Source organism: Myotis daubentonii, chromosome 12, assembly GCF_963259705.1.
Source record: "Myotis daubentonii chromosome 12, mMyoDau2.1, whole genome shotgun sequence".
NCBI lineage: Eukaryota > Metazoa > Chordata > Mammalia > Chiroptera > Vespertilionidae > Myotis > Myotis daubentonii.
Window position 1 is genome coordinate 38,497,414 of NC_081851.1, and position 22,957 is coordinate 38,520,370.

The following is a 22,957-nucleotide window of genomic DNA, read 5'->3' on the forward strand; positions in this document are numbered from 1 at the left end:
TTGAAACTTGGACAGCACACAGCATAATCCCATTTATAGAAAGACAGCTGTTGTGCATTTATTACTTACTAGTACCAAAGTAGTTTCTAAATAGATTAGAGAAATGAATGTAGAAAAGGTACTCCTTGGTTCTTTCATTAGATGTCAGATAATCCATGTAAGATTAATCCATACTAATGCTTACTAGCATAATATCTGGCACCCAGTAAGGTCTCAGTAATGCTTGGCAAGGATAGAGGAGTGGAAAGAGGGGAAGGAACCCCACACACCCCTCTCCCAATACAGAATGCAGTAGGCCTCTTCTTAACCGCACGAAATGACCAGCCCCCAAAGGATGAAAGGCCCTTCTCCCTGGGAAGCTCACTTATAATCCTCCCAAATTTCCCATCGCCCTGCAGAGCCAAGGATTCTTTATGGGAATCCTTTTCTGCCTCCGCTTCCTTGATTCATTCGTTTTCTTTCTCTCTCTCTCTCTCTCTCTCTCTCTCTCTCTCTCTCTCTCTCTCTCTCTCTCTCTCTCTCTTTCTCTCTGAGGGCCAGCTTGCCATTCCATAAACTGAACCATGTGACCAAGTTCACAATGACTCGGACTTTGTGTCGGGGTTTTAAAATCTCCTTTGCTGCTCACAGGTGGAGAAAATATTGAACAACTGTGGCTCAGCCTTGATACCTATAAAACACAGACACACTCAGGACGGAGTGTGGTTCAAATGACCCTAAAAACATCGGGATTCTTCAAGAAGGATCAATGAAGACGGAAGGGACCATATGTTTGTGACCACTAAAAATACCTAAGCGGTAGGCAGTATGTGGGTGGGAAACTGTAACTTCTTTACAATATGGAATTCTGCCATGAGGGTTCATGGCAGGGCTCCTGAAGATTTTAAGACGTTGTTTTAGAGCAAACTGAGAGAAAGCTAGGAACTAAACATAAGAAACCTATTCCAAAAGCAGTTACATAAGGAAATAACGTGTTGTAAGTAAGTTCAACCTACTTCAGGTAAGATTACAAAAATTTGCAGAGATAATTTATGTTGGATTCATAAAGAAAGAAATTAAATATGTGGAGAGCACATCCATATTGTTTTCAGGTTGAATGTCTAGAAGGATAATTATTACACCATCCAACAAATTGCCCATTGGTATCACTGCCAGAAATTGAAAGCTGAGTGCTGACTCAAGTAGAAAGTTTCTTATGTCCTTGTGGCAGATGGCAGGTCTGTGGAACAAGAACCTCAGATTTCAAGTAATACTTCAGTGGGCCTTTACAAGGAGAGGCTGTGTGGCGCATTCCTCCCCACATACCCAAAACTTGGAAAGCAGGCAAATCATATTGTTCCCTGAGCTATAGATGAGTAAAATCATCAAATAAGCACCAAAACAAAGATATACAAACTGATTTCAATGAGAACGAATGGCTCCTGAACTGAAGTTAACTTGCTGAAAGGTATCAGCATATTTAAAGAAAAACTGTTTCCACTGCAATGCAAGCTCCACACAAAATCCTGAGAGGCTTACTCTGGAATATTATTCAAAACCCAATCCAAAGGAAAAGGTGGCTTAGTCCCAGGATCCAATGGTCCAGAGTCAGTTATTTCCCCACTGTGAAGATGAAATTTATCCATCGAAAACCCTTTGCTCTACTTCCATGGTTGCCAAGCAACCTCTGGACTAGAATTTGGCTTCCCAGGTGTACCTGTCTACAAAGTACTGGAGCATAAGGCTTTTTATCTAAGTAACAACTGCATTTCTCAATGTAAATAAATTAGCAGTGTGTCTGTTTGTGTATGAGTGCATGTGTGCATGCATGCGTGTGTGTGTGTGTGTATGTGTGTGTGTGTGTGTATGATAAGCCTGTAAATATAAAACTGTCCCTAAGAGATGAACCCCTTCTTTTTTTTTAAAATATATTTTATTGATTTTTTACAGAGAGGAAGGGAGAGAGATAGAGAGTTAGAAACATCAATGAGAGAGAAACATCGATCAGCTGCCTCCTGCACATCTCCCACTGGGGATGTGCCCGCAACCCAGGTACATGCCCTTGACCAGAATCGAACCTGGGACCTTTCAGTCCGCAGGCTGACGCTCTATCCACTGAGCCAAAACGGCTTTGGCTGAACCCCTTCTTGATGTGCTGATGAATACAATTTCCCTGGTCCTGCTGGTTGTGGCAACAGGATGAATTTACCCCAGTAGCACACACTATCTTTGAGATCCCAACTGAATTTGGTGGCCTCCATTCAGATTCATAACATTGACCCACATCCCAGAACAGGGAACCAGAACAGTCATTCTGAAGGGATTTGCTGTCCTTGTGTCACATTCTTGCTGAATCCCTCTCCCTTCCGGAAGATCACATGTGAGTGAGTCATTCACCATTTTCCTTTGGTACATGGTTTCATTTTACAACCCACAGGCTGACAAATTTATACTTCTAGTCTGTGGATTTGTAGAGGGTGTGATTGGGCACCACCTGAACACGAAGGCTTTCAAAACTGTCTATGTAATAGGAAAATGAAAGCAACTCTTTTTCCTTGGAACTTAAGATCCTTCTAAAAGTAAAGGAATTTGAAGAGCTGGGGTTTGAGTCTGGAGAAATAAGAGTCAAACATTTAATCAAAGCCAGAACCGGTTTGGCTCAGTGGATAGAGCGTTGGCCTGTGGACTCAAGGGTCCCCGATTCGGTTCCGGTCAAGGGCATGTACCTTGGTTTCGGGCACGTCCCCAGTGGGGGGCGTGCAGGAGGCAGCTGATCAATGTTTCTCTCTCATTGATGTTTCTGGCTCTCTATCCCTCTCCCTTCCTCTCTGTAAAAAATCAATAAAAATATATTAAAAAAAACACACACATTTAATCAAAGACAAAGGGTGTGAGCTAAATCAAAGCAGACAAATTTGGAAACCTGCCTAAGTATTCTTAGGAAAGAATCTAACCCAACCCAGCACCTGGCAAGTAACTTACTGACAGACTTTTGTCTAAGTTTTAGCCACTGATTCACAGCAGTCTGTTAAAGTTTCTACTCTACTCCAATGATTCCTTTGTCTAAAAGGCAGGGGAAAAGAGGGAAGAAACATCTATTAAATACTCCTCTGCATTATCTTACTAATCTACTCAATAACCTTTGGAGACACTAAGATTAGAAAAATAAAAAGAGAACTGAGGTGGCCTAAACGATTGTTGGGAGAGTTGGTTGGGTACAATTCTTTGCTCAATGCCCGCCTTGCTAAAGGTCTTTCTATTTCTACTTCACATAATTCCTCAGTTTCCCCAGACAGAAACTTCTAGTAGGGCATAAATCAAATCATATTCTAATAAGCTTTATGCCGGGAGCCGGTCCATCCTTGCTGTTTCAAAGGACCTGGCATATATGGCATACTGTTCTTAATATGTTTGCTCACCTTCTTGGCACTATGTGTTTTAACCAAGGTCTCTGAGAAAGGTTGTTTCCCCAGGTAGGGATTTTCCCCTGAAGTTAGGGAGGGAATAAAACCTCTTAACTAAGTGCCAGGCGGGTAATTAATCACTTTAACTACGAACAATCATGCTTAAGCTACATAATCTTTACTCCCTGGAATGGAGATAAGAAACGCCCTAACCTTTGTAATAGAGATTGATAGGATTGAATCAACTGGTATAAATACAGATGTAACAAGACAGAAAGAGACAGAACTTAGGACACAGAACTTAGAACACAGAACTTAGAAGAGAACCAAGAAGACAGAACCTACACAGAACCTACAGACAGAAGAACTTCGCTGGAGAGAACATGGCAAAAGATCCTGGACTGAACCTGACTACAGAAATTGGCAAGAGAACCTGACTAGAACCTGGTGACTGAACCTGGCTGGAGAACCTGGACAGAACCTGGCTGGAGAACCTAGCAAGGGAACATGGCCGCAGAACCTGGCTGGAGATCCGAAGCAGAACCTCTCTGGAGATCCAGACCAGAACTTGGCTGGAGATCCTGGCTGGAGATCCTGGCTAGGCTGCTGATCAACTGAACACTGTCTCCGTGTCATTCCTTCTTCGCCGACTCCATCCGCACCTTTGGGGACCCCTGGACCTGCTGGGGTTGGACCCCGGCAGCTTTATAAATAGATAGCTACCCTACCCTACCTTGTTTCTCTGGGTACTGAATTCAGCTTACATAGTTTAGTGCTTGAAATTTTTTACAAGTGGTTTTCTTTTCTTCTTTTTTTGGGGGGTGGGGGTGCGGAGGTGATCCTCACCGGAGAATATTTTTCTATTTATTTTATTTTTTAAAAAAAATATTTTATTGATTTTTTACAGAGAGGAAGGAAGAGGGATACAGAGTTAGAAACATCGATGAGAGAGAAACATCGACCAGCTGCCTCCTGCACACCCCCCACTGGGGATGTGCCCGCAACCAAGGTACATGCCCTTGACCGGAATTGAACCCGGAACCCTTCAGTCCGCAGGCCGACGCTCTATCCACTGAGCCAAACCGATCAGGGCTCTATTTTTTTAAATATATTTTTATTGATTTCAAAGAGGAAGGGAGAGATAGAAACATCAATGATAAGAGTCATTGATCGGCTGCCTCCTGCACACTCCACATTGGGGATCGAGCCCACAGCCCGGGCATGTGCGCTTGACCCAAATCGAACCTGCGACCCCTCAGTCCGCAGGCCAATGTTCTATCTACTGAGCCAAACCAGCCAGGGCCCGAGGATATTTTTCCATTCATTATTTTTAGAAAGAGTGGAAGGGAAGGGGAGAGATAGAGAAACATCGATGTTAGAGAGGCATCGCTTGGTTGCCTCCTGCACAGGTCCCGACCAGGCCCAGGGATGGAGCCTGCAACGGACGTATGTGCCCTTGACTGAAATCGAACTCAGTCCGCTGGCGGATGCTCTATCCACTGAACCAAACGAGCTAGGGCTGGTTTTCTTTTGTTATCTGAGTGACTCCTAGTACAGTCTGTGAACTGGAGACCTCGGGAATTCTAGTGGGTGGTTTTCGGTTGGTGTCTGTGTTTTTTAACTATTCTGCCTTTTAACTGCAGACAAACGGGATTCCCCTCCTCCCACGTCAGTGACCACTGAAACAAGAAGCTGATGTGCTGGTGATGCTGATTTTTGCTCACAGTCACGAGACTGATATGATAGTTTCACTGATGTTTCATGTTCACTCATTCAGCAAGCATTATCTGAATGCCTGTCCATGCCTGGTACATTCTGGGCACTAAAAGGCACACTTCAATTTCCACCTGTATTCCCTTCATATAGAAAATTATCCCATATGCCTTCTCAGTTCAAGAGTAGACTATTGTTTAAAAAGAAGCTATTCTTGCCCTGACCGGTTTGGCTCAGTGGATAGAGCGTCAGCCTGCGGACTGAAGGGTCCCGGGTTCGATTCTGGTCAAGGGCATGTACCTTGGTTGTGGGCATATCCCCAGTGGGGGGTGTGCAGGAGGCAGCTGATCAATGTTTCTCTCTCATCGATGTTTCTAACTCTCTATCCCACTCTCTTCCTCTCTGTAAAAAATCAATAAAATATATATTTTTTTAAAAAAAGAAGCTATTCTTGAACCAAAAAGGCATATGGAATAATTTTCTGGAGGCTGTTGGGATGACTCAGTGGAACTTCCTTCCCACTGCAAGGCTCTCTACAGCCTTTCTCAATGGTCACCTCCAGCCTTTAGTCATTCTCCCTCTGGTCATGGGGCTCACTCCTCCACAGGACAGGCCGGCCACTGCTTAGTGGCTCAGCATCAGGAAAGCCAGTCTTGTATTATTTATTCTGTGCTCTGCAGCTAGTATCAAAGGAGTTTAGAAATAATTACCCTTTTGATTATATTTATCCTAGTGCTAGCCACATTAATACAATAATAATATTATCCAGTATGCATCAGTAGCAAGTGAGGGAAGAAATGCCAGAAATAGCTCTTCTAGCTTTTGCTCTGAACCAAAAACATTACAGACTTTCATTCAAAGCTACGGGTTTGGCACAGCTATGACATATTTTCTCAAGCCCTTGGTGGCAGTTGCTTATTCTGCTAGAGGCAGTGCCCCTTTAGATTTAAAACATAACTGTTCTTCTTTTTTTTTTTTTATTGCTTAAAGTATTACAAAGGGTATTACATATGTGTCCATTTTTTTCCCCCGCCCTAGACAGTCCCCTAGCCTCCCCTATCCCCCGGTGTCTTATGTCCATTGGTTATGCTTATATGCATGCATACAAGTCCTTTGGTTGATCTCTTACCCGCCAACCTCCTGCACCCCCACCCTCCCCGGCCTTCCCGCTGCAGTTTGACAATCTGTTTGAGGCAGCTCTGCCTCTGTAGATAACTGTTCTTTTGATCACAGAGTTTACAATGAGGCAGGCCAGTAAGCCAGGACAAGGGGAATAGGGAAACTGAGACGGATAACTGAACTAACTGGCAGAGCAATTTACAGCAGACTCAGGTCACCTGCCTAGAAAGAGGAGGCCTCAGTAGTACCTCACGTCCAGATCCAGAAAAGCAGCAAGCCAAGCGGGCGACACCAGTACCAGCAGCAATGACTAATGACCCCCTGTCCTGACACTGGCCAATCAGTGAAGACCACAACCCCGAAGGAGCACACCTAGAAAAACTGATAGATATTCTGTTGAAACCCTCCCCTGAGGTCTCCCCTAAGATTCCTGCCTGCAAGAGAGAGATAAAAGCCTCCAGACAAAGGACTCAGCGAGCCTTCTCCTTCCCAGGAGCACGCCTGCCCGTGCCCCCCCCACCCCCCCACCCCCGCCTTCTTCCCCCACAGACTTGCATCTCCTAAACTCTGAGGCTTGCAACCAGGTCGGCAATGGGCAGCAGCAGTTTGTCTCAGACAAACCCTGAACCTGTCCCCAAGCCCCCCTTTTCTCTGACTTCCTAGTGAGCCAAAGTAGACCAGCCTGGGCTCATTTCCCTAGTCCTTTCTTGTTTCACTGTCCCCAACTTTAATAAACATCCTCTAAAATTCACTTGGCCTCGCCCTAGCTGATTTGGCTCAGGGGAGAGTGTTGGCCTGCGGACTGAAGGGTCCCAGGTTCGATTTCAGTGAAGGGCACATGCTCAGATTGCGGGCTTGATCCCCAGTAGGGGTTGTGCAGGAGGCAGTCGATCAATGAATCTCTCTCATCATTGATGTTTCTCTCTCTCCCTCTCCCTTCCTCTCTGAAGTCAATAAAAATATATTTTTAAAAAATAAAATAAAATTCACCTGGACTCACATTGTGAAATTTGTCCTGTACAACACTACCGGCTGGCCCTAGGCAGGCCTGTTCAGGGCCAGGTCCCCTTTCCAATAACAATGAGATCAAAATGTTAAGCTAACCACAGGTGAGAGAGCAATTCCAAGGCTGAGATGTAAGTACACAAAGAAAGCGGGAGTAGAAATTGGGGTGGGCGGGGGGGGGGGGGCACGGAGGGAGGAATGCTTGCCCCCTTAAAGAGATCATTTCTGCCAGTGCTGGATTATCAGGTAGGGAAGACTTGAGAGAGTGTCTAGCCCAACCCTTCATTTTGTAGACAGAAAACAGCCCCGAGACCACTTTCTGGGTAATGTGCACGGTAACAACGTGTCGGGTTCGCTCACTGGACCCGAGGTCTGGCGGGTGCTGGCATCGTGAACAGCACAAGTTCCCACTAAGATGAGAGCATCCATGCCATCCTCCGGATGAGAAACAGCCATGCGAAGGTACTGATTTGAGTTGGTGGAACCAACTTCACAGCCTAGTTGCTAATTTCCCATGATGGCCATTCAGGCAGGAGCTCCTCCTTCAAAGACCACACCATCCTAACAGAGTGGCTGGAGTCCAGAGCCCAATCACTTGGGTTTGTAAACCTCCATACCCACTTCCTAGCTGTATGATTTGGGGCAAGTTATTTCTCTGTACTTCAATTTCCTCATTGGTCACACGGAATTAATAGCAGTACTTTATAGGGTTGTTGCAAAGGTTAATCAAATTATTATATCAGAAAGGTGCACACATTATGTACTCAACAAACGTTAGCTATTCTTTTTATTACTCTGTTCTCCAGGTATCTCCCATTATCTTTATATTCTAGTGAGCTGTTCAGTGAGCTAAGGTGGGGGTTATCAACTGGACCCATATTAAAAACATCTGTGGTGTACAGAGTTCAGGCTTTCACATCTACCAGCAAGTCAAACCAGATTTCCCTTTTGGCCACCAAATCAGTGAGGCACTCTGTGTGAGTATGTGTTTGTCCTCTGATAAAATCATTGCCCTCAGTTGTCTGAGTTCTAAGACAGCACTTCCCTGGACTCTGCTCACCAGATGCCCATCCTGGGCCCCCAACTTTCCTGCTTCTAATTCTTTTGTTTGTTTGTTTGTTTGTTTGTTTGTTAATCCTCACTCAAGGACATTTTTCCCCCATTAATTCCCAGAGAGAGTGGAAGGGAGGGGGAGAGACAGAGAAACATTGATGTGAAACAAACACACCGATTGGCTGCCTCCCACACATGCCCGACCAGGGCTGGGGACACAGCCTGCAACTGAAGTATGCACTCTTGATCGGAACTGAACCCAAACCTGTGACCCTATAGCCCAGGGGTGGGCAAACTTTTTGACTCGAGGGCCACAATGGGTTCTTAAACTGGACCGGAGGGCCGGAACAAAAGCATGGATGGAGTGTTTGTGTGAACTAATATAAATTCAAAGTAAACATCATTACATAAAAGGGTACGGTCTTTTTTTTTCAATAGTTTTATTCATTTCAAAGGGCTGCTATAGCCCAAGGGCCGATGTACTAACCAATGAGCCAAACCAGCAAGGGCCCCCCCCCCCTTCGAATTCTTAACAGGACCTTACACACAGTGCACCTGCAAGAAATGCTTGCTGACTAACTGAACTAGCTGTTCCTGCAGCTGCAGGACCAGTTCTAGTCACCTTGGCTCTTTGGGATTCCTGAAGGTCTGGTCTCCAGGAAGGTTCCCCACAGCCTTTTCAGCTATATCCACAGTCTCCTCCTCTCACCTTGTTTCTGAGCCCCAGGGTTTTCACTAAAGAAGCATTAGCATAGTTTCGATTACGCCAGTCACACTGGGGTTTATTGTATTCTCTACCTTGGGGTAGGCAAGGATTTCTGAAGACACAAAAAAGTACTAGCCATAAAAGACAATATTGATAAATAAACATTATTCTGAATAAATGAAGCCAAACAAAGTTTTATATGAAATTCTAGAACAAGCAAAGCTTATATATACTGCCCGGCTGGCATAGTTCAGTGGTTGAACATCGACCTATGAACCAGGAGATCGAGGTTTGATTCCCAGTCAGGGGCACATGCCTGGGTTGTGGGCTCAATCCCCAGTGTGGGGCATGCAGGAGGTAGCCGATCAATGGTTCTCCCTCATCATTGATGTTTCTCTCCCTCTCCCTCTCCCTCTCCCTCTCTCTCTGAAATCAATAAAAAAATGTATTTTTAAAAAAGTTTATCTATGCTGCTAAAAAGCACAAAAATGGTTGCCTGGGGCCAGGGATTGGGGGTGGTGGTGAGGCAGAGGGGTTACTAACTACTGAGAGTGTAAGAGAAGGAACTTTAGGGAGTAATAGAAATGTTCTTTATCTTGATTGGGGTAGTAGTATTCAGATGTATACATTTGTCAAAACTCACTGAACTCACCTCACACCTATTGGGATGGCTTCTATAAAACAAAACAAAACAGAAATAAGTGTTAGTAAAGATGTGGAGAAACTGGAACCCATGTATAAAATGGTACAGCCACTGTGGAAAACAGCATGGTGGTTCCCCAAAAAGTTAAAAATAGACCTGGCCAATGCGGCTCAGTTGGTTGGGCATCGTCCCATGCACTGAAAGGTTGCCAGTTCCTTTCCCAGTCAGGGCACATGCTTGGTTTCGGCTTGATCCCTGGTAGAGGGCATGCAGGAAGCAGCCGATTGATGTTTCACTTTCATATTGATGTTTCTCTCTCTCTCTCTCTCTCAAAATCAATAAAAATTCTTCTGGGGAAAAATGCTTTTAAAAAATGTAAAAACAATAATTACTATATGATCCAGCAATTCCACTCTTGGACTCAGAAATATCTATACAGCCATGTTCATAGCAGCCTTATTTGCAGTAGCCAAAGGATGGAAGCAACACATGTGTCAATTGACAAATGAATGGATAAACAAAATGTGGTACATACATACAATGATATACTAGTCAGCCTTAAAAAGGAAGGAATTTTCAAAAAATATTTTTATTGATTTCAGAGAAATGAACCAAGAGGAAAAGAGAGAAACATCAGTGATGAGAGAGAATCATTGATCAGCTGCCTCCTGCATGCCCCCTACTGGGTATCAAGCCTGCAAACCCTGGCATGTGCCCTGACAGGGAATCAAACGCTGACCTCCTGGTTCATGGGTCAACGCTCAACCACCGAGCCACACCAGCTGGGCAAGGATGGAAATTTGACACATGCTACAACATGGATGAACCTTGAGGACATGATGCTAAGTGAGATACTTAGAGTAGGCAAACTCATAAAACAGAAAGTAGAATGGCAGTAGCAGGGGATGGAAGAAGGGGCTAATATGGAGTCACTAGTATATAGTTTAACAGGTAGAGTTTCAGTTTCGTAAGATGGATGTTGGTGATGATTGCACAACAATGTAAATGTACTTAAAAATAATTAACTGTACACCTAACACTTAAGAACTGTACACTTAAAAATAGTTAATGTGGTAAATCTTATATGTATTTTACTGCAATTTGTAAAAGTAATTTAAAAAATGTGAACTCCTTTAAAAAAATGCTCATCAACAAAACAATAGGTTTTTAAAAAATAATAGGATTTGTAAAAAAATGAAATAAAAAAATGCTCATCAAACTAACTACTAACAATATGTGCATTTTATTGTATGTGAACTGTGCCTCAATAAAGAGAGGCCAAGGTCTCAGCTTTGTAAGGTGACAGAGGCCTCTCAGGGGAAGCATGCTGCTGTTATCCTTCATTTAGCGATATCCACTCTAAGGTAAAAATCCAGCTCAGTGGAGAATCTAAAAACCCATATATCTTTTGCACAACATCCTGGGTAAAATCATATGTCCTCAGGTATAACAATTATTCAAAGAAAAAAAATTGTCCAGCATAGTTAGGCTTTCATCTTGTTTCCTGATTCATTTCCAGAGTTATTTTAGAATCAAGGGTCACCTAAATTCCATGTTCCTTCTTCAGAAATACCGTAAGTAAATTACTCTAGGCAAGTCACAATCTAATGGAGGGAACCCAGTTGATCATAAGCTACTGGCATTGATCTCCAGTTCTTGTCTGTGCTATTACCAGGAACTCTCATAGGTCCAACTGCACTTGCGTCACCTCTGGCCTGTCCCTATGAGTCACACACTACAGGCTACCTTATCCTGAGGCTCAGACCCCAAGGCTGATAGCTTCTCTTGTCTCAGCAACCGGAAGCCTTAGGGATAAAACAAGTGGAGCGCCTTCGATGGAGCACCTGAGTTAAGGAACTATGAGGTGGACCTATTAGTGACCCTAGTCACCCCCAAACCAGCCAAGAGGTGTTGAGGTAGATACCAGGGTGGTAGAATGGATACTGAAGCATCATTACATGTTGGCTCTTTGTATTCAAATAATTTTCTCATCAGAAAAAAAAAGAACCTTGAATTTAACATCTGGTCTTTTCTCTTATCATCTTTCCCAAAGAAACTAAAATCCACTGCATCTTTCTTTACAAAATCCTTGTGATGCAGAAAGGGAAGAGACAGACTAGACCCGAATATAAAACTAAAGTATAGTCGTCTTCCCTTATCCGCGGTTTCACTTTCTGTGGTTTCAATTACCCATGGTCAACCACAGTTCAAAAAACACTGAATGGAAATTTCCAGAAATAAACAATTAATAAGTTTTAAATTTCGTGCTGTTCTGAGTAGCAGGGTGAAATCTCGCACTGTCCCATTCTGTTCCACCCACGATGGGACTCGCCCCTATGTCCAGCAATATCCATGCTGTATACACTACCTGCCTGTTAGTCACTTAGTTGTTATCTTGGTTATCAGAGACAGAGAGAGCACATTCAGTATGTTACAATTGATTTTATTACAGTATGTTGTTATAATTGATCTATTTTATTATGAGTCATTGCTATTAATCTCTTACTGTGTCTAATTTACGAATGGAACCTTATTATAGGTATGCCTGTATAGGAAAACCCAGTGTACATCAGATTCAGTACTATCTGCAGTTTTAAGCATCACTGGGGTTCTTGGAACGTATCCCGCGTGTATATGGGGAGATACTGTGCAGGAGGGAAGGGATTTGCAGTGAGTCAGTGAGAAAAGCAGCCATGCAGCCAGGCTTCCTGTTGTCCTGCTAGGTCTTATTTGCCTGTAGGTAAGAAAACAGGTATTATGCAGTCTAGTCATTTCCCTACAACACCATTTCTGTTTGCCCCTGAGGGATGCAAACACTGTCCAGGTGGATAGGAAAAGCAGCTGAATAGATTTTCCTTCAGTGGGCCAGGGCAGCCTTAGAGATCTGGGAGTGAGCTAAGAATAAACACTGCTCTCAAATGTTCCATTTTATTCTGATGCCTCCTATGCCCTACAAATCTTCTAGCTTTGTGGGCAACTCCCCCTGCCCTGGTTCAGCCACTCCTTCAGTGGGCCAGGGCAGGGTTCTAGTTCCAAATCTTTCCAGAATCCAAGTTACCCTGGCAGAAGAATACAAAAACACAACTGTTAAAAATCTTCCACAGGGGATTTCTGATTCACATAAGGAACTTGCTATTTCTGATGCAGCCTCTCCCGAATTCTCATTAAAAACCTCATGAAGGCCTGGCCTGGCCAGTGTGACTCATTGGATTGAGCATCCTTCCTTGTACCAAGAGGGCAACAGCCCAGGTTGCGGGCTCTGTCTCTGGTGGGAGTGTGCAGAAGGCTGCCGATCAATGTTTCTATCTCTCTCTCCCTCTCTCTTACTCTCTTTTTAAAATAAATAAAAATATATATATTTTAAAACCTCATGAAGGTATGGGAAGACAAAGGAAGAAACTCAGGACAAAACCAAAACACTAGGACTGCCATGAGATAAGTTAGAAGATGAGAAGAAACTGAAATTAACTTAAGGCAGATGGAGTGTGTAGTGTAGTAGTTGAGTGGATGCTGAAGCATAATTGCGTGTTGGCTCTTTGTATTCAAATGAGAACGTATATGATCATACATTAAGTTTGAAGGTGGAAAATTTGATAATTATTCATTCTTCATCTCTGTTTCAATCTTCTTCTTTACAATGTTAAAATGGGCAGGTGATATTGGTAACTCTTTTCCTGTGTATTCTTTCAGAAGTAGTTAATGTATTAACACGTATATAAGAATATAGACGGCCTCTGTCATTCTTATCTACAGAAATGGTAGCTTACCAGGAAAACCTATATTTTGCTTTTTTAAGAAAAAAAGTATCTTTGATATCATCTTATATCTATTTCTACCAGTCTGCGTTACTTTTTTTTTAAAGCCTCACCCAAGGATATGTTTTTTAAGAGAGAGAGAGGGAGAGAGAAAGAAATATCCATGTGAAAGAAAAACATCAATTGGTTATCGCCTGTATGTGCCCTGACCGAGGATTGAACCCACAATCTCCTTAAGTGCCCTGACCAGGAATCAAACCCACAACCCTTTGGTGTATGGGACAACACTCCAACCATCTGAGCCACCCCGCCAGGGCAATCTGTATTACTTTTTAAAAGCTGCATAATATTGCTTTGCATGGATAGTCCACAATTTAATCAGTCTCTTACTGATAGACATTTAGGCCATTGATAACCTTTTATTGCTACAAAAGAGGCTGCAATGCATATACCCTTGTACACATGCCTCTACACACATGCCCAAGTACATCTTTGGAATAAATTCCTAGAATTCAAATTGCTGGAACAAAGGTAAATGCATTTTTTTTTTTTTACAAACATTGCCCAATTTACAAAGGACCTAAATAGACACCTTTCAAAAGAGGACATTCAGAAAGCCAAGAGACATATGAAAACATGCTCAAAGTCACTAATCATCTGAGAGATGCAAATCAAAACAGCAATGAGGTACCATCTCACACCTGTCAGAATGGCTATCATCAACAAATCAACAAACGACAAGTGCTGGAGAGGATGTGGAGAAAAAGGAACACTTGTGCACTGCTGGTGGGAATGCAGACTGGTGCAGCCACTATGGAAGACAGTATGGAGTTTCCTCAAAAAACTGAAAATGGAACTCCCATTTGACCCTGTGATCCCACTTCTAGGAATATATCCCAAGAAACCAGAAACACCAATCAGAAAGGATATATGCACCCCTATGTTCATAGCAGCACAATTCACCATAGCTAAGATCTGGAAACAGCCTAAGTGCCCATCAGTAGATGAATGGATTAGAAAACTGTGGTACACCTACATGATGGAATACTATGCTGCTCTAAAAAGGAAGGAACTCTTACCATTTGCAACGTCATGGATGGAACTGGAGAGCATTATGCTAAGTGAAATAAGCCAGTCAATAAAGGGAAAATACCACATGATCTCACTCATTCATGGACAATAGAGACCATTATAAACTTTTGAACAATAATAGATACAGAGGCAGAGCTGCCTCAAACAGATTGTCAAACTGCAGCGGGAAGGCCGGGGAGGGTTGGGGGGCAGGAGGTAGGGGGGTAAGAGATCAACTAAAGGACTTGTATGCATGCATATAAGCATAACCAATGGACATAAGACACTGGGGGATAGGGGAGGCTAGGGGACTGTCTAGGGCGGGGGGATAAAATGGACACATATGTAATACCCTTTGTAATACTTTAAGCAATAAAAAAAAAAAGAAAAAAAAACATTGCCCAATTTCAGGGCTTTTTTTTTTTTTTTTGGTTATCAAATGATCTTAGCCAAAACACCCATATCAAATGATCTTTAATTGAAATATTCTCGTTTGTAGTTCCTTTTGTTGATGTTTTGATGTTGTTGTTGCTGTGTTGTTGTTGTTAATCCTCACCCAAGGATATTTTTTCCCATTGATTTTTGAGAGAATTGAAGGGAGGGAGGGAGAGAGGTGTGGGGAGAGAGAGAGAGAAACATCAATGTGAGACACATTGCTTGGTTGCCTCCTGCATGTGCCCTGACCGGGGCAGGGGATTGAACCTGCAACCCAGGTATGTGCCCTTGATTGAGAATTGAACCCACAACCCTTTGATGCGTGGGCTGGTGTTCTAACCACTGAGAAACACTAGCCAGGGCTCCTTTGTAGTTCTTAACTAGCTGGGCATTCCACTGCACTACTGTTGATTTGCTGATGTCATCTATGATGTCATGAGGGTGGCAGCCATCAATATTGCAGCCCACAGACTGGGCAATCCAGGGCAATTCTTAACTTAATGTCTATATACCTGCTAGGTGTCTGTGACTGGGTTTAGAAGGGTGTCTGTAAACCCCTTGAAACTATGAAAAATGTCAAATGTGTGTTTTTCTCGAGACAGTATTCATGGCTTTAATCGGATTCTCAAAGGGGTCTGTGACTCTAACAAGGATAAGAACCAGTGAGTCAACAAGTCCTTGTACAGCATCAAAAAGCAACTGTAGCAGAAGCTGAAGCTAAACAGGGCCCAGGGAATGCTTTCCTGAGCTCCCTGGAGGAGTGAGGGGGGGATGCTTGAGGCTGATTATTACCACTGGGCTTGTACCTATAATGGACTTCCTCCACGGAAAATGGCTCAATTACACGTAAGTGAGGAACCTTGCTCCCACTCACCACAGGGCCCCTCTACATTACTTTCTGCTAGTAACTTACTATTACCTCTTGGAAGTGGAAAGGTGAGTGCCCTAAACCAGAGTTTCGAATCCATAGTGATTCTTTGGCCATTCATGGAGATCCCTGCTCTGTGACAAGTCAGGCTACTCATGCTGCCTTATGTCTAGGCCTTAAAGGGTTAATGGTGTTGAGGAAGAAAGTTAAAGGTCTTTTTCCAGAGTAATTTACATTCTGGCATTTAGCTGTAATTTATGTCTGCTGGTGATTATAGATAAAAGATTCACTGTGGTATTCATGTCTAGCAGTCCAGACCAAGAAGTGATATGGCAATTTCCTGACCTCAGACATCTTGAACCTTTCAAAAAAATTCTTCAGAGTGGTGGTTCAGGTTTCCATAGCAAACACTTTCAGTCTAGTTCAAACACAACTGGACACCAACAACTTACTCTCATAAAACCAACAAGAGGCCTTAATAGAAATCCTAAATTCCTGGGGAAATTAAACTTTATTTTTATTTGTTTGATTTGCATATACTGTGAAATGATTACCACAATAGGTTCTGCCAATACTCATCATCTCAGATATAATAAAAAGAAGAGAAGAAATACTTTTCTCCACATAAAGAGAACTCCGGATTTACTCTCTTAACATCTTTCTTATATATCATAGAGCAGTGTTAACAATCTTTATCATATTGTACATTACATCCCTAGCCCTATTTATCTGAGGGAAATTAGTGTTAATATAGTAACCCATCTCAGTTTCAACTTTGTTTATTTTAAAATGAGCAAAAAAACTTGTTGGAAATCTATATTGGTCTAGAGGTGTTAAGCACTGTAAAACTGTGGGGTGAATTTGATGTGATAGGTATAATAAAGAGGTATAATAAAAAGGGAGAATGGGGACAATTTCAGCCTTGAGCAATGGCAATATCATAGCCAATGAGGTTTATTTGAGGTGTGATTATTGCTCATTGAGAATGGGGCCAATTTCAGCATTTACCACATTACCTAGAGTTCATAGCATAATAACAGGCCTACGGTTTCGTTAATGCTGTATTTATCAAACATGCACATATTCATAAAATGGTTAGAAGCATGCTTCTAAAACTTAGTTTATCAAAGCAAGGTCCAAGGAATACTTGAATTACAATCATCCAGGGAGCCTCTTAAATAGGCAGATCTCTGGGTCTACCCTGTCATACTAGATATGAATGTTTAGGAGAGCGGCAAAAATCTGCATGTTGTGCAAGCTTCCTGGGGAATGTACCTGCAGCTTGGAAACCATGGCTTTAGAAGTCATCTTAGGTTAGCCTTCTACCCTTCACAGCTCCATTAGAAAGGGCCTGTGAATACCTCTGCCTAGATACCTCTGGTGAGAGAGTTCTCACCAACTCCAAGCCCATCCAGACCAACTCCAAGCCCATCCAGCCTACGGGTTTCAAAAGTCACTTCCTTAAATTTAACCAGAAGCTACCACCCAAAAAACACCTACCCAGCTCTGCCCAGCGCCACACAGAGTGAGTTGATTTCCTCATCCACATGCCAAGCCCCTCAAGCATGTAGGGCTATTAACATGTGTCCCCACACCCACCTCAGTCTACCCACTCTAGTGGAAACAGCTCTAGTTCTTTTAACCATATTAAAAGATATGGTTGACAAAAGGAAAGTTAAAGAGGAAGAGAAAGATATTTGGTCAAGATTTAGTTAATAAGCCAGGAAGCCACAAATCCAAACCTCAAGTCACTATGAACCAAGCGCTGATGGAGCCACAGTCGGGCAGAGACCAAATCTGTTTCCAGTAGCCTGACCCTGACCAAGGACCACAAACTGTAGCCTTGGGATCCTCATCTATAAAACCAGGTTAATAATCCCTCAGGCTGTATAATAAAGGTTAAAATGAGTAATCTGGGTAACTGTTATTTAAAGTCCCTCCAGGAAAGACAATGGAGCACCTATCAAACTGCCTTCATAAGTAGCCCTAATTGCAGTGAAAGCAAACCCTCAAGGGCTAGATTTGGGCCAAATCACAGCCCAAAGCCTATGCCAAAATGTTTTGAACTTTCTTTTTTTTGTTTGTTTTTTGTTTTTTGTTTTGAACTTTCTTGTTTTACATTAAAAAGGTGTCTACGCTTTGAATTCTACTCCAAAATTTATCTGTGGTGTATAAAAAAATTTTTTTAGCCTTAATATTTGGGTAAAATTGACACCCAAGGAAAATTCCCCCCCACTCCCCTTACTTATTCTGAAACTTTAGGTGATCCCTGGCATACCGTCTACCATCCCCAGGGCCCGCCATTCACCTCCATCTCCCTTGGAGAGGAGCAGGCTTAGTTTACAAGCAGATGAGCAAGATGAGGAAAACAAATGAGTGACCAGACATAAGCAAAGAAACATGCCACAAGACATGAGTCTGGGGGTGACCAGGAGGCTCAGTCTTCAGATGCTGAGAGCTGGTGTGGTCCCACTTGACTTGAAATCGCTTTCAGAGAAAAATTATCCCTAACAAAGGCAAGAACACCTAGGAGGGAAATTCATTGACACCGTTGAGTCAGTAGTTGTGAGTTTGTGCATGCTGCGTCTATGTGTGTATGTATGTATGTGCCCAAAGCAACAGAAATCTGGCCTAAGATGAATGTAGGGGATCTGGCCTTGGCCAGACAGGGCTTCGGGAAGTAAGCCGGCCTTGGGTGGCTATGGTTACCCATTTTCTAAATCCTGTCCCCTTCCTCTCCTGCTTGTTCTTCCACCTGTCTGCCATCTGACAAGTCCCTGGCTTGGCTATCAATAGAGTTACTTGCAATGGAAGGAGGAGGTGGGTTTCTAGAATTGATGGACAATGGGATGGATCATTCAGAGGAGGGGGTCCTATCCATTCTTCCCACAAATGTTGGGAAGAGAGTTGAAAAGCGATAATATCTTTGGTCCTCAAGTCTCCATCCAGCTGGCCAAAGCCACGACAAAGGAGTGAAACTGAACCGCTGGCAGACTAAACAATTATTATCTAATAATAATAACAGATTCAATAATAATAATATTAGTTACAGAGTCCTATGTGCCAGGCATTGTGCTGAGGGTATCAGATACACAAGGAGAGAAAAGGTAAGAAAGTAGGAGAAAGTTTCTTAAAAGGATCAAGGAAAGAATTGAAAAGTAAAACTTGGGTGTCAGACTGAGTCAGCTCCAGGGAATATGAGCTCAGTCCTTCGTTTTTAATGCCCAAACCCGCACAGTGCCTGGCGCGCGAACTTTTGGGGTCCAGAGCTGTGTAACCTGCTCTGGGGTCCTTCTGGGTAAAGGCCGCGTTTGTCCCCTGGGAGCGAGTCCGGGCCGGGCCTCCCGCTCCACCCAGCGCCGCCCGGGCCGGCCGCCACTTGCCGGCGACGGGAACCCCCTCCCGGGTGCGGCCCAGGCCCGGCGTCCCCCCAGGCGCTCAGGGGCCGCCGCGCCCCCTTCCCCGCGCGCAGGACCCCGGCCCGGGGTCCCCTTACCGATCGCGCCGAGACGGGGCTTCGCCTGTCCTCAGTGGCTACGGAGGTCACACCCTCGTCGGGGCTGGGCAGCCGGTCTTATTCCTGCGGACCCGCCCCACTTCAGGGTGGAGACTGAGCCCGAGTTCCTGGTTGTTCCTCGGCCCACGAGACCGGAAAATCGGCCGGGGCGAAGCGCACCGGAACCCCAGACTGGGACCGCGGGGGGCGTCACCAGGCGGCGGGGGGAGGGAGGGTTGCACCCGACACGTGCCTGCTCCCCAGGCATCGGCTCTCCCGGCACCGGATCGCCTAGCCCGCCCGGTATCGTCCCGCCCCGCTCCTGCCCTGAAGAGCGGGAGCTCCCGTACCCTCCGCGGCTCCGGTGCCCGCGGGCCTCCGCGCTGCAGCCGGGAGTCACGCCGCGAGTCAACTGCACTTTCTCACTGCGGGGCTCACGCTGAGCCTGTGGCTGGAAAAGTGGAAAGTCACATCATTGCCCTCTTGCGCGTTAAAATATACAGTCCAAGAGTTCCTAGTAGTTCCACTTCTCTCTGGCGGAAAACTGAGTTCCTTTCCTTGGGGGGAGCCTTTGGAGACAGGAGTTAGCAGCCCCAGATCTTTCCCCCTTCACCTGTTAAATGACCGGGTTTGGTACTGGCCTGCAGCTCCTGGGTGCGCCTGGGCGCAGCATTCGCCCCTAGTAATACAGTTTAGTGTGTTCGTGTCCGCCGCCCCGCCTGGACACAACAAGCCTTTGGGAGGCACTGAGTCGAGGTCGTCTTTGCACCTGCGCCCAGTACCGTTTCTCTGCAAGCGCTGAGTGAATGAATGCTTGCAGAATGAATGCGTTGAGTCTACAGGCAAATTCCGATTTTAACCAAGGGTAGGTAGCTTTGGGGGAGTGTGTTAACTATTCAACAGACCAAAATCCAAGTGGCTATGAGCACCCTTCAAGCTGGAGACAAAAAGTTAAGTGGTTTCATTTCAGATGTAGCTGAAGGATCAGACGGATGCCGATTCTAAACTTGGTTTTGCCCCTTTTCTCTGCCTGCAAACTTGAAGTTTCTGAGCTGCTGTTTATGAACCAAGGAGGAAGCAAAATTAACGAGACAAACAGTAGAAAAAGAATAAAAGATGGATAATTCATTTCCTCAGAGAGACTATTACATCCCTTTAAAAATAACAATTAGGGAAATGCTGTCATTACCTGCCTTTTCTATTCCCAGTGCACGCAGCTCACAGCTTCTCCTTTCTCCCCATAACGTCTCCCAGCCCAGGTTGGGAAGCCATAATCAGAAGCTAACTTTTATGGGGTACAAAAAGCCAGGAATAAACCTGGGACACCTTTCCTATTCCAGAGCTCCCACAGACTTAGGCTGAGACTAAATTTGAGCAGAGACCCTATCTTTGCTCCGCTTCTTCCTCTACTAGTACGCTGTCCTACTTCTCGCAGTTTCTCTTGAGAATATCCCTTCACTGAGGCACTTACCTGGGAGAATCCCCATCTCAGGCTCTGCTTGGAGGAACCTGACCGAAGACACCATGTTTTAAAAATTAATGTAGCTGTTGAAATGAAACACTCAAAGGAGCCTTTAAATTAAAGATAGCAGAATGAACACACGCATTTGCTTCAACTCCCTCTGGAAATCCATCCAATAAAAGAGCAGTTTTGTTTTGTTTTTAATCTCACGAGGACAAGGAAACAAGAGAGGAAAAAATAACAAAATTATAGAAACCTCGAAAGCAGAGTGGCAGGTGATAATGGACTTCCTCAGACCTGAGAAAACTGACATCTAAACCAGGAGTAGGGAAAGCTGAGAAGCAACATGATATTGTAGAATTTCTCAGGATACGAAGGAATTTGCTGCATCAGGTACTTTTGAAAGTGGGTGTATAGTTAAGACTAAAAGCAGGAGGAATTTTTTCTAAGTCTGTATAGGAAACTCTCAGACTCCTCCATCCCCTGTCCACACTGCACAGCTGCCATTGCCTCTCTCCTAATTGGGTGGAAAATTGGAAACATTTGCTGGAGGCGATAAATCAGAGGATCTCCAATACGGGACATTTCAGTTATAAAGTGTTTTGGTTATCTAAGGCTGCCGAACAAACTATCCCAAAACCTAGTGACTTAAAACAATGACCATTTTGTTATGCCTCATGATTTTGGGGGTCTGAATTTGGACAGGGCTTGATTGGGCAATTCTTCTGTTCCATGTGGCATCAACAAAGGTCATTTGGTGGTCTTCAGCTGGCAGCTAGGCCAGCCTGGAGGATTCACTCACATATCTGGCGCCCTGGCAAGGATAGCTGGAAGGCTGGTCTCAGCCAGCACTGTCACCCAGACCTCCTACATGCGCTCCCTCCCCAAGGCAGTCTCAGGGTAATGGGGTTTCCTACACGAAGGCTCAGGGCTTCCACAGAGGATACTCCAAGAGACCCAGGAAGAAGTTACTGGGCTTATTATCTAGGCTTGGAAGTCCCTGAATGTTATTTCTGTTGCATCCTATAGGTCAGCGGTTCTCAACCTGTGGGTCGCGACCCCTTTGGCGGTCGAAGGACCCTTTCACAGGGGTCGCCTAAGACCATCCTGCATATCAGATATTTACATTACGATTCATAACAGTAGCAACATTACAGTTATGAAGTAGCAACAAAAATAATTTTATGGTTGGGTCACAACATGAGGAACTGTATTTAAAGGGCCAGAAGGTTGAGAACCACTGCTATAGGTCATGCAAATCACTACGGCCAGCCCAAATTCCAAGGAAGGGCAATTAGGCTCTAACCCTGAATGGGGGTGTTATTGGACAGGGACCACCCTGAGAGGGTCTGCTTCTGTCTGGCCCGTAGTATGTGGGCTCTGGACTTGGGGCAGGAAATATTTCACAGCAGGAGTCCAGGTGATTTTGTGACTGCGTTTATTAAAGTTGGGGACAATTAAATAAGGAAGAGCCTAGGATAGAAGAAGCAACAGGAGAAAGACTAGGTGGGCTGCTTCGGCTCTCTAAAAACGTTATGGGAAAGAAGTGAGCCAGGCAGGGCTGCTGTCAGCTCACTGGAGAGTCAGAGAAAAGGGGCCTTGGGACAGGTTCAGGGGTGAGCCCCGGATGAGCTGATGCTGCCCATTGCTCCCCTGGTTGCAAGTCTCCTGGGATCCCTTAGAATTTAGGAGAAACATGCCTGTGGGAGAAGACGATGGGGAAAGGGAAGGTGTGGGTGTGCTCCCAGGAGGGAGAGCGGGTGCTGTGTCCTACGTCTTGAGGGCTTTAGAGGCTGGGAGTTTAGGGAAGGTTTTAGGAAGGATCCCAACAGAATATTCATCAGCCTTTCCAGGTATAAACTTTCAGAATAGTGGTCTCCACCGATTGGTCGGCTCCAGGATAGGGGGTCATTAATCATCGCAGCTGGTCCTGGCCTCGCCTGCCTGGTTTTGCTGCTTTTTCTGGGCCTGGATCTGAAAAGCAACTGAGGCCTAGATGTTATCTCTAGGGAGGAAAGGTCAGGAGGGTCTAACCTGCATGACCATAGATGATATGCCAGGGGAGTAAAGGCCACGCTGGGGGCGAGGTCCAGCACCAGTTTTGCCTGTTGCCAGGCCCCGGGGGCATTTGCCCTGGTGGCCTTCTGCATCTGGCTGTACATTGCTCAGCCAGCTTGTTCAGCTCTTAGTTTCCCCACTCCACTTGTCAAGGAATGTTCCTAGCTTTGTTCTATCCTGCCTCAGGGAG

General features: G+C 44.6%; 1 protein-coding gene and 1 pseudogene across 1 annotated transcript in view; one reads left to right on the forward strand and one right to left on the reverse strand.

Moving 5' to 3' along the window:
* ANXA4 (annexin A4) overlaps positions 1-19,366 on the reverse strand; it is a 61,768-nt gene extending 42,402 nt beyond the window's left edge. Inside the window, exon 1 of the mRNA XM_059659548.1 lies at positions 19,248-19,366. The gene's annotated coding sequence lies outside the window, so the exon portion shown is untranslated. The remainder of the gene's footprint in view (positions 1-19,247) is intronic.
* LOC132214137 (U4 spliceosomal RNA) lies at positions 16,670-16,739 on the forward strand (annotated as a pseudogene).
* Positions 19,367-22,957: the final 3,591 nt, after the last annotated feature.